The sequence below is a fragment of the Microcebus murinus genome, chromosome 15 (genome assembly GCF_040939455.1).
Source record: "Microcebus murinus isolate Inina chromosome 15, M.murinus_Inina_mat1.0, whole genome shotgun sequence".
NCBI classification, from domain to species: Eukaryota; Metazoa; Chordata; class Mammalia; order Primates; family Cheirogaleidae; genus Microcebus; species Microcebus murinus.
Genome location: NC_134118.1, coordinates 34781484 through 34794161, shown reverse-complemented (window position 1 = coordinate 34794161; position 12678 = coordinate 34781484).

The following is a 12678-nucleotide window of genomic DNA, read 5'->3' as shown; positions in this document are numbered from 1 at the left end:
AGCCCCCTAACCGACTAAACAAACCTCCTCTTGGCCTAGGACACCCCAGAGAAACCTTAAAAACTGAAATCCTGCCATGATGGGTTGGGAGATCAGACAGCCTAGTTATATCCCTGCCCTCACTAATTGCCATTAGGATTTCTTCCCCAAGGTTAAACAGAACTTGCTCTTTGCTCCACTGATGATTTTAACCAGCACCTAATACTGCTCCTCCCTTTTGCAGTTTTGAAACAACTTCTTGATGAGACCATTGACCTTGGAGTTTTTTTTTTTTTTTTTTTTTGTGACCTTGGAGTTTTGAACTAAAATGAAGTCTTAAGGCTCCCCCTACTGGCTGACCTAATGGATCCTCTCTTGGCCAAGGGGATGTCCTAAAACTAAATTGCCTACCAGGAGGAGGAAGGTCAGACATGCCGAGCCCCCCCTACCCCCAGCCCTGCTCCCTTGGAGATATCCTTTGTAACTCATTAACAGGCCTAAGGGTATGCAAGACAAACCTGCAGGTCCTCAATTTACACAACAAATCTATGTCAGGTGGCTTGTCTCTGATTATCAGAGCTCCTTACCTTAAAACCTTCAAAGCCTTTAGACAAAGCTTCATGTCTTTAACCAATTAAAAGTCAAAGAACCTTTAAACTCACCTAAAACCCGGAAGCCCCATGTCGAGATGGCCCACCTTTTTGGGTGAAACCAATGTATGCCTTCCACATATTCATTTATGAATTTACCAGTAACCCCTGTCTCCCTGAAATGTATAAAACCAAACTGTAACCCAACCACAGTGAGCCCACATGCTCAAGGCTTCTTGGGCGTGACTCTAGGTCATGGTCTTCAAATTTGGGTCAGAATAAATCTCTTTAAAATTATTTTACAGAGTTTGGCTTTTTTTTCTTTGACAGAGTGGTTCTGGCCAGTTTACAGAGGATGCATAGTGAGGGTTTTCCTATCCTCTGCTTCACCTTTTGGTGTCAGAGGGTGGAAAACTCCACCCTGGGATCATGCCACCATTTTTTGTACATGTCGGAATTGTCCCGGGCCCACAGTGCACATGTGTGGAATGTGCACCACACTCTCCAACAGGTCTCCAACGGTCTGAGGGACAGTGAACTGGTCCCCTCTTTAAAAAGTTTGAGGACCCCTAGCCTAGACCTAGGATTAAGTCTCAGTGATGCAGGGGGCACCCAATGAAGGGAGAAAAGGCCTCTGAACTCACCAAGTGGATTCTTGGCTTTGCACTGGAAAGAATTCAAGAGTGAGTCAACTAGCAACAGAAAATATCTTGAGAGACAGACAACAGATTTTACTCCACAGAGTAGAGGTCATTTCTGGAACAGGAGTGGGGGCTCTTATTGGGCAAAGCAATGTTTTTAAATGTTCAAAAAACCATTAGAAAACAGCCATAGGTGACCAACATTGTCTTGTGGTCAGGCCATAAAAGTTCATCATGAACTGTTGTCACAGAAAGGTAAGGGTTAGGGTTAGGGTTAGGGTTAACCTAACCCTGTGGCTTAGGTTAGGGTTAACCTAACCTAACCTAACACTGTGCCAGGCTGGGCACAGTGGCTCACACCTGTAATACTAGCACTCTGGGAGGCCGAGGTGGGAGGATCACTCAAGGTCAGGAGTTCAAAACCAGCGTGGGCAAGAGGGAGACTCCTGTCTCTACTAAAAATAGAAAGAAATTAATTGGCCAACTAAAAGTATATAGAAAATAATAGCGGGGCATGGTGTCACATGCCTGTAGTCCCAGTTACTCGGGAGGCTGAGGCAGGAGGATTGATTGAGCCCAGGAGTTTGAGGTTGCTGTGACCTAGGCTGACGCCACTCTAGCCCGGGCGACAGAGCGAGACTCTGTCCCCTCCCTCCAAAAAGGTAAGCACAGTTTGTAAGGCATCCAGTTTAGTAATTCATCTGTCCTCAGGTGGTTGCAGGCTGGCAACTTCCTTGGTCAGGGAGGTTAGGGTCTGGTATTGGCCAAAATGACTGCACTTAGGCTTTCTTGACCTTCCTCTTTTTGCCTTATTCTTACATTATCAGCATAACCCTGCTGGGAAATGCTGGGCTTGTTAAGTAAGGGAAGAAAGGGACTATATTTCAAAGGTACTGCAAGACTTAGTATGTATTGGCAGGCAGGGAGAGTATGAATGGGATGGGATTCTATGGGTGTATGGCCAAAGGAGGCTAACATATAAAATTGATTAATGCAGAATTTATGGATTTGTAATCATTCTTCAGTGATACAAGATTTAATACCCTGGCAAGGATGTTGTCAGAAGATGGTGTGAACTCACTACCAAGAGGGCCCCTAGATGCCAGGGCAGCGATGCGCAAGCTCAAATGTGAAGAAGGGGCGGTAGGTAGTCAAGCCATGGGAGGTTGTGGGTGGGTGGTCTCAGGGCAGGCCGGTGTTAGCAGGCTGCCTCACTGCTGCTCCTGCTCAACCATGACCTTCCTTTGCCCCTCAAAAACTTTACTCCTTAGATTCCTGCTCACCGAAGCACAACCTTTAAGCTTCTAAGAGTTTTCTAACTTTGGGAAATCTCATTCTTGCTTTATTTGAATGTGATAGAAGTCAATATAAATTTGCTTTGGGCTTGCTTCTAAGAAACCCCAGGAGACCCCAGTGGATCTTTCTAAGCCGTGGATGTCCTGGGAGAAATTCAGATCTTAGCATAGAAAGTTGTAAAAATCAAGTTCTATTGTCTCCTCTTCAAATACCAGCTCACCCTCAAATGATTATCCTAAAACTTAACCTTTTATCATCTCTCTTTATATATATTTTCAGTAAGAAAATGGAAGAAGGTTTTATGTCATTTGGTCATTTGGTCGGAGCTTTCAGACAATGTGAACAATCTCTGAAAGTATAAGAAAGGGCCTAGAAATAAAAGATGTGATGTGAGGAACTCTATGGCTGGAGCATAGAGTGCCCTGATAGGAACAGCAAGCTATAAAGCATGAGAACTAAGCAGGGGCAGATTATGTCAGGCTTTTATACAACAGGCGGAAACGTTGCCCTCAGGTATGCCCTCAGGTCATAACCTGAGGGCAGTGGGGAGCAAGGAGGGTTTTGTTCAGGGCTGCCAACACCATCAAATTATACTTTGGAGAATGATTTGAAAGGGGGGACTTTATTTTTATTTAGTAACTTTCATATCTATTGAGGTAAACATATGTATAATATTTATAAAATCAAATAAAATATTTATGAATTATAAACATGTTTAATACATGCTAAACTATATTTTTGTAAATAAGAATATTAAGTACCTTTGTAATATAAAGCACGTGCTAAGGTATTGAAGATGGGGATGTCCGAATAGCAGACCAGGTCCCCGTCTCTCACGTTGGGGACGCTTTGCGGCCGGGTGAGGCCAGTGTTAACGCTGAGGATTTGACCTATAGTTTTAGCTAAGAAAACAAAACTGGAAACAGGTATGCCGACCCAGAGATTCCCTAGCTCAAAAGATGAACTAGAGGCGTTGAAGGATTTGTGGGGAGGTGGGAATGGTGAAACCGACGGCCCACTGGATTCAGCCCGCCAAAGTTCACCTGCCTCGCTTTTGCCTCTAGCTGACCTTAAAGCTCCCGCTAGGAAGTCACACAGCCCAACAACACATAACTCAACTCCCACTAGCTTCCTTGTAGGTAACTTCTCTGACCATTGGTCACTATAGTAAGGGGAGCTTGAAGTTTTCAGGAACTAGGGGGGCAACTCTTGTCCAGTTCAAGCCACCACCGACTTTCCAGCGGCCCCGCGCAGTCCAGAGCCCGAGAGCTTTTGGACTCGGAGGACGCAAAGCTCCGCCGTCCGTCCCGGCCGCCATGTTCTGAGCGTGGGTGCTCGAAGGGCCGGCGGCTCCATTACGCTTGCGCAGAAGCCCCAATCACCTTTCCCCACTCTTTAGACCACCTGCTTTATGGGGGTCTTTTACCCCCATGCCCTATGACCCGGGACCGGGCAGGTTTGAGGTTTGTTCTACTCTCTCCTTGCTCGGCAAACCTGCGAGTAAAATCTTTTCTTTTTTGCAAAAAAAAGCCCTTCGCCACAGTGATCTGCTTGCTGTGCGCTGGCATAAGGGACCTGGTTGGTAACTGTGGCGCAGGGTGAGGGCCTTGGAGCTGGGATGAAGCTTCGGAGCAGTGGGGATCGTCAGCACAGTCAGCGGTGGACCAGCTGGGTCCTAAACAGCCAGGAGTGTCAGACGATCTCCTCGTCTTAGAATGCCATTTTCTTTCCTCACTTGCCTGTCAAAGTCTGTCTTTTAAAGCTCAGCTCACATGTCACATTCTCCAAAAGTCCTGCCTAACAGTAGGAATTGATTTCTCAACTCATTGTTTGCATGTCTGTTTTACTGCCTCACTCATTCTACTTGGATATGGAGCCCGCTGTGAACGTGCCTGTCTACTAGATCACAAGCAGGAGTCTTCTTACAGAACCTTGAATCTTTCATTGCTGAACACAGCCCCTAATGGCTAGAAAGTGTTCAAGGTGATTTATTAATTTAATTGGAAAGCGACTCAAATCAGAAGCTGAAGGATTCGGTTTAATTCGTGGAATTAGTGGTAGACGTCCGAGCAGGCTTAAGTTCCCTGGGCCCTATTCCTAGTGCTTCACAGAGTCCTTGCCTAGGGTGTGAGTCCATACATTTTGCAAGGCTAGTTAGTTACTAGCATCTGCATGGTTGCCTTCCACCCCACGACCCTCTCTCGGTTTTCTGTTATTTTATCTGATTGAAATCAGTTGATTTTTGGGTATGTTTTCATTACTTTTGTGGAATGAGGCAGAATAAAAATAAATTTTGAAAGAATTAGCTACTTACAATAAATGATGAATAGGTACAAGTTTTCTAGTAAAAGTATATAGCACTGTGAAAAGGGAACATTATAAAAAAAAAAGTGATTGGGACTAATAATCATTGGAAATGGTTCTCCCAGTTGTAGGGCTAGGCTTTTAGTGTTCAGAATGTATCTTTGAGAAATTTTACAGAAGAAAGGCTTAGGTCGTCTGCGGTGTCTCACGCCTGCCCTAGCACTCTGGCAGGCGGAGACGAGTCGTTTGAGCTCAGGAGTTAGAGACCAGGCTAAGCAAGAGTGAGACCCTGTGTCTACTAAAAAAAATAGAAAGAAATTAGCTGGACAACTAAAAATATATATATGGAAAAAAAAATTAGCCGGGCCCGGTGGCGCATGCCTGTAGTCCCAGCTACTCGGGAGGCTGAGGCAGCAGGATTGCTTGAGCCCAGGAGTTTGAGGTTGCTGTGAGCTAGGCTGATGCCAGGGTACTCCAGCCTGACCAACGGAGTGAGCCTCTTTCTCAAAAAAAAAAAAAAAAAAAAAAAAGACCCTTAATATATACATTATATTTTAAAGTTTGGTAGCCTCTAAGAATTATGCTAACCGTGTTTTGCAAAAACCCTTCCTTCGTGTTGGAAGGAAATTGGTTAAATTTCCTAACATGCCATCTTTAGAATTGTTTTTCTTAGAGATAGGGATGGGACAGAAGCCCATGAATCCAATACTGGATGAGCAATGAAGGAATTAAACTATACTGATTTCCATAATAAGTAAAACTAAAGTCAATCTAGGCAAAAGGAATAGATATTTAAAGACATTCAAGTTTGCGTTTAAATTTAGTGATATTGGGCTCCAGTAGGTGGTAAACAAAAAAATTCACTGATTTGGCATTTGATTAACATGTGTTACTCTTTACATCTTCATAAGTAGAAATTTTTCTTCAAGAAAGGAAGAGAAATCCTGAGAGTTGTACTGAAATTGCAAACCAACAGCCATTTTTCATAGGCATGAGTGAACATTTAATTATCTAGTGGTAATTAATAATTATGTCACTACAAGCAGATGCTCTACCTCAGTGAAAATAGTGCTCTTGCCTGTCGCGCCCGCCTCGCCAGCAAGGAAGACGCGGCAACAGGAGTTCTTCTGACCGTGCTTTAATGGGGTTCCCTTTAGACTTACATGATGCGGAAGACCCAGCCCGGCAGCGTGCAAGCTGCTATATACCCCAGAAGTACAACCCCTAAGCTGCGATAGGCCGCTCAACTGTCGAGCCACCAAAGCATTAGCCCATATCAGGACCCTTTGTTTGCATTCTCGCGCCACAGGGCAACCGACAATTATGCGTGCGCTGAACTTGTTAGCTGCTCTAGGCAAAGCCGGAAACAGGCGCCAACTTGTAATGGCGTTGACACCGCGCCCCACATCTCCCCCTGTTTTATTAATTTAATGAGAGCTGAGCAACCGTTCAGCACCGTCCTTCGACCGTGCGATCAAGATTGCAGAGCCTCACTTTCACCAGCAACCACCTATCCTCGTGCAATGAGCACAACTCGGAGGTGTGCAAAGGCTGGCTGTGGGATAGGAGACATGCCTTATTTGGTGCAATGGGAGAGACCCCTCAGAGTGCAAAGGCCATGTCTGCTAAAATACCTGGGGGTAGGAACGGGTGCAACCCAAAACTAGGCTAACCTTTTAGCATGGTCAACCACACCTGTGCAGACTGTCTCAGTTTAAGCGCAGCAAATGTCTGTGCCAATACCACATGGTCCGTGGCTGCAAGACTGAAACAAAGTCATAGAGCTAGGAGCTTCAACAGGAACAGGAATGTATCTAGGCAAGTAGGTAACAATGGCAGAGGGGTGAGACATGGCATTCCAACACAATGTATAATTGCACGTATTAGAGGAACAGTTCACATGTGTACCAGAGGGTTTTTCCGTGGATACCACCCAGATAAACGGGGGCCAAACCCAGACAGGTGTAGGGGCAAAGGTCGAGTTTCGCCCTCCCGCAATCACCCTCACAGAACCTTCAAAAGAGTCGCTAAGATTCCATGCGAAACTAGCATTCCCTGCCATACCCCCAGCCACCAATGGACAGGGGGGCCAAGTCTGTGCAGCTTCTGTTAACCCCACACAAAACACAAAGTCCCCTTCAAGGAGAAGGATCTATTTTCCTCCAGATTACTACTCTGCGTGTCCAACGGCATATACGCAGTGTCCAGGGAAACATTAGTAGAACAGACGGGGGAAAATTGGTGAGTTATGTGTCACAGGCATCGGCAGGGGAGGCACTGACAGGATCCTCCAGCGTGGCTCCGCTGCCGTCCTCGCGATCATCCATGCTGTCGTCAGGAGGAGTAGCCAGCACGTCTTCATGCTGCTCCAGAGGCTGCTGCACCGTTCTAGTCAGCCGCGTGGGCACCCAGATGGGATTGTCCTGGTCCTGTGGAAAAATACAAATAGCTCCCCTGGATCTCATTAACACTGGATCCGGGCCTTTCCATAGATTAGACAACACATCTTTCCACTTCACTAATTCTTTCTGTGGCGGAGCAGGCGTGGCATGCCTGTCTGCTGCCGAACGTCCTTTGACATCTAAATTTAAAAAATTTAAAGTAAAGAGGCCGGGCGCTGTGGCTCACGCCTGTAATCCTAGCTCTTGGGAGGCCGAGGCGGGCGGATTGCTCAAGGTCAGGAGTTCAAAACCAGCCTGAGCAAGAGCGAGACCCCGTCTCTAAAAAAAAAAAAAAAAAAAAAAAAAAAAAAAAAAAAAAAAAAAAAAAAAATTTAAAGTAAAGAGAGCAAAGGAGAGGCGTCCTTTGGGTGATAGCCCTAGCTGTAGGGCATCTCCCCCTTTTTGTTTTTGTAAGTACATTTTGAGCGTGCCGTGAGCACGTTCCACGATGCCTTGCGCTTGAGGGTTGTAGGGAAGACCTGTACGGTGCTCCACACCCAAGCGAGTGCAAAACTGCTGAAAAGATTTTGAGGTATAAGCCGGGCCATTATCTGTCTTAATAACCCGGGGCTTGCCCCAGGCTGCCCAAGCTTCTAGGCAGTGAATGATAATGTAACTTGCCTTTTCTCCAGCCAGAGGCGTGGCATGAAGGACGCCTGAGCACGTGTCAACAGACACGTGAACATACTGAAGCTTCCCAAAGGATGGGACATGAGTTACATCCATTTGCCACATATGTAGAGGACGCAAACCCCTAGGATTCACGCCCGTATGAACAACAGTGCGATAAGGAGCACAACTTGGACATTGCAGTACAATCTCACGAGCATCTGCACGCGTGATGCTGAACTTAAGTCGTAAGGTTTCAGCTGGCACATGATAAAGTTTATGAAAGTCTATGGCGGCGGCGTGGCCATCAGACACCCAGAGGGCGCGAGTGGCGCGATCTGCCATAGCATTTCCCGCAGCCATAGGTCCAGGTAACAAGGAATGAGCTCTGATATGCTGAATGGAAAATGGGTTTTTCCTATTTTGAATAGTATTAAACACAGAAAAGACAGTACTCTTGGCAAGAATGTGAAAGGAGTTCTCTAACTGTTTAGGAGTATTCCAAGGAAAATGAGAGGGTTCAAGATGCCCAAGAGTAAGCTGCTCTTGCACTAGCTTATGGGCCGCGAGTAACTTTTCAGAGGGTAAGGGCCACTGAGGTACCCACACTGGCTCCTCTGTATTCCAGGGTATGGGCAGAGGATCCCCAGCGGCGAGCGGCCCCTAAGAGAAACCCAGCCCTTCCCAAGGCGGGGCATGCGGAGGTGGGCGGTACCGCTCACAACCTGCCGCTTCCTGAAAAACCGGTTCCTCTTTCTCTTCTAGTTCCTCCCCCGCCTCCTCCCCTGAACTTGAGGAAGTAAGAGAAGAGGAAGAAGAGGAATCATCCTCAGAAATATTTAATTTTTTAAATTCTGACAGAAAAAGGCTATCTCCTCTGTCTTCTGTCCTGTCCTTTCCTTTGTTATTTTTATTCCTGGTACCTTTACATTTCTTTCTCTCCCTTTTTTTTCTTTCTCTCCCTTTTCTTCTTTCTCTCCCTTTTCTTCTTTCTCTCCCTTTTCTTCTTTCTCTCCCTTTGCAGGTCGGGCTGCGCTTTCCCTCCCTGCATTTTCTTTTCAAGCGCTTTACACTTCCTTTTTTTAGCTCTATATTCCTTTTTTCCACCTTTTACCGCGGTACTTCCCTTACTGCTTCTCTCTGAGCTTGCTTCTTGCAAGTCACTCAGTGCACTTTGGCTAGCTGCTACGCGCGGGCCTGAAGTCTCATCATACAGGCATTTTATGATAATAGGCCACAAAAGCGCCGCAGCAGAATATTACCCATTTTTTGGAAGCAGGGGAGTTTTGGCCGTCCCACACGTCAGTTCTGAACTCACCTCTGTCGAGGTCGTCTCCGCTGGTGCTTCAAAGTTGCACGAGGTTCCCGGGTTTCGGCACCACTTGTCGCGCCCGCCTCGCCAGCAAGGAAGACGCGGCAACAGGAGTTCTTCTGACCGTGCTTTAATGGGGTTCCCTTTAGACTTACATGATGCGGAAGACCCAGCCCGGCAGCGTGCAAGCTGCTATATACCCCAGAAGTACAACCCCTAAGCTACGATAGGCCGCTCAACTGTCGAGCCACCAAAGCATTAGCCCATATCAGGACCCTTTGTTTGCATTCTCGCGCCACAGGGCAACCGACAATTATGCGTGCGCTGAACTTGTTAGCTGCTCTAGGCAAAGCCGGAAACAGGCGCCAACTTGTAATGGCGTTGACACCGCGCCCCACACTTGCCTGTCTATGTTTGTGCGCATACAATTTCAAAAATTAATTTTATGATTTGTTTTTTAAGTAACATGTGGTTTGGTAAATTTTTCATTCTTTGAAAAATTTAACTTATAAAACTATAGCTGCATTGGCTTTCCCTTTACTGAAAGCTCTTGTGTATAAGCAGTTCTTCAAATCATAGTGTATCCAAAATGTGAGAATAAAGGCATGAATGATTATTGTAAATAAGTATTTCAAAAGTTGTATTCAGATCTACTTTATGGGCTGTACAAAAATTAATCTCATTATTTTAGTCACTTCTTATAGCCTCAAACATACTCAAGTTTGTTCAACTCATTCATCCTCTTACTTCCAAATGACTTTTGGGTTTTTCAAAAATCAATCATTCTCAATGGTTTAATGCTATTGCTGAAATTACTTTAAAGGCAGGATCTGTTTTTGAATCATTTTATTGCATAGCATATTGTCTGGCTCGTGGTAGATGCTCAACAAGTGAATACCTGTGCAACTGAAGAAATTCCTCAGGAATTCCTAAACCTCTTCAGTGCAGAGAACTTATCTCCTATTTTAATTTATGAGATGTCACGTAACTTAGTAGATACACCCCACGACTTTGAGCTGGAAGTAAAAACCCATTTATGGAAGTTTCTCTATCATGTGTGGAAGTTTTAGGTAGAAAGGAGCCATAGTTAGAGTGATATAATACCAATGCTTTGCAGAACTATAGTACTTTTTACTTTCTCAAGTTCTTTAAAATGCATTATTTCATATTATACTGCTAACAATCAAGTGATATGAGCAAAAAGTACAGGCAGAAAAATGTCAGGTTTTATGGTGGAGTCCAAAGCTTACATAATATTTGGGGCACTCTATAAGAAAAAAGAATATAAAATTAAGTAAGAAATAATACTTATTTAGAATGAGGAAAGAAATCACAAGAAATTACAAATATAGAATGATGATAAATGCCATAATCATCACAAAATCCAGAAAGAAACATTATATTTTTTATTAATGAAGTACTTGATATATATTATAGGATATTTTCCCTAAACTTTTGGCAACATAATCTTTGATTGCTTATCCATATGACAACAATTTGATTTTTATGGCAATATCAGAAAGATAATTCAGTCTTTCTCTTTGCCTGGGTGTTATTGTTTTTATTATTGATAGTTGGGATGCATAAAATGTGACTTCACATATATTTGGATTTGTGGTTTGTAGTATGCTCCAAGTTTGTGCCCTAAAAGAATTTTGACGAAGTCTCTGTTGCATGATTCTTAACATAGAGAAAAATATTTATGGCTTATTGACAATCATACACATTGCATTAGAGAATAAATTCCTAACAGAAGAAAACTTCCATTTTAGAAGCAAGAAAGAGCCTGAATAGCCAAAGCAATACAAAGCAAAAAGAACAAAACTGGAAACATTATATTACTGGACTTCAAGGCTATAACCAAAGCCATAACCAAAACCACATGGTACTTGTATAAAAATATGCACATAGATCAATGGAAACAGAATTGACTACTCATAAATAAAACCATATACCTAAAACCAACTGATCTTTAACAAAACATACAAAATCATACACTGAGGAAAGGACACACTATTCAATAAATGGTGCTGGGAATACTGAATAGCCATGTGCAGAAGAATGAAATTAGATCCCTATCTCTCTTATCATATACAAAAACTAACTAACGATGGATTAAAGACTTAAATGTAAGATCTGAAACCATAAAAATTCTAGATGGAAACCTAGGGAAAAACTCTCCTGAACATTGGCCTAGGGAAAGAATTTATGACTAAGACCCAGAAAGCAAATGCAACAAAAAAATGAGAATTAAAATAAAAAGCTTCTGCACAGTAGAAGAAATGATCAGAAGATTAAATAGACAACTTACAGAATGGGAGGAAATATTCACAAAGTATGTATCCTAGAAAGGACTAATATCCAGAATCTACAAGGAACTCAAATAACTCAGCAGGAAAGAACCAAATAACCCCATTAAAAAGTGAGCAAATGATATAACAGGCATTTTTCAAAAGAAGATATACAAATGAGCAACAAACATATTAAAAAATGGTCAACTTCACTAATCTTCAGAGGAATGCAAATTAAAACCATGGTGAAATACCGTCTTACTCCAATCAGAATGGCCATTATTAAAAAGTCAAAAAAATGATAGATATTGGCATGGATGTGCTTAAAAGGGAATGCTTATACACTGTTGATGGAAATGTAAAGTAGTACAACCTCTTTGAAAATCAGTATGGAGATTTCTCAAAGAACTGAAAGCCTATCTGTGATTTGATCCTGCAATCCAAGTATTGGAAATCTACCCAAAGGAAAAGAAATCATATCAAAAAGATACCTACACTCATGTTTATTGCGGCACAATTCATAATTGCAAAGATATAGAATCAACCCAAGTGCTCATCAAGCTATGAGTGGTTAAAGAATATGTGGGATATATACCATGGAGTACTACTCAGCCATCAAAAAGAACAAAATTATGTCTTTTGCAGCAACTTGGATTGAACTGGAGGCCATTATCCTAAGTGAAGTAACTCAGGAACAGAAAAACAAATACCACATGTTCTCACTTATAAGTGGGAACTAAGCTATGGCTACGCATGGTCACATAGAGTGGAATAATGAACATTGGATGTTCAGAAGGAGGGAAGGTTGGAGGGGGTGAGGGATGAAAAATTACCTATTGGGTACCATGTACACTATTCGGGTGATGGCTATACCAAAAGCCTGGACTCCACCATTGTACAATATACACATGTAACAAAACTCAACTTAAATCCCTTAAATCTATTGAAATAATAAAAAAAGACTGAAGCAGCTAAAGCAATCTATAAGCCCATTATCACTTCATAAAGTTATATATATATATATATATATTTTTTTTTTTTTGAGACAGAGTCTCACTTTTGTTGCCCAGGCTAGAGTGAGTGCCGTGGCGTCAGCCTGGCTCACAGCAACCTCAATCTCCTGGGCTCAAGTGATCCTCCTGTCTCAGCCTCCCAAGTAGCTGGGACTACAGGCATGCACCACCATGCCCGGCTAATTTTTTGTATATATACTTT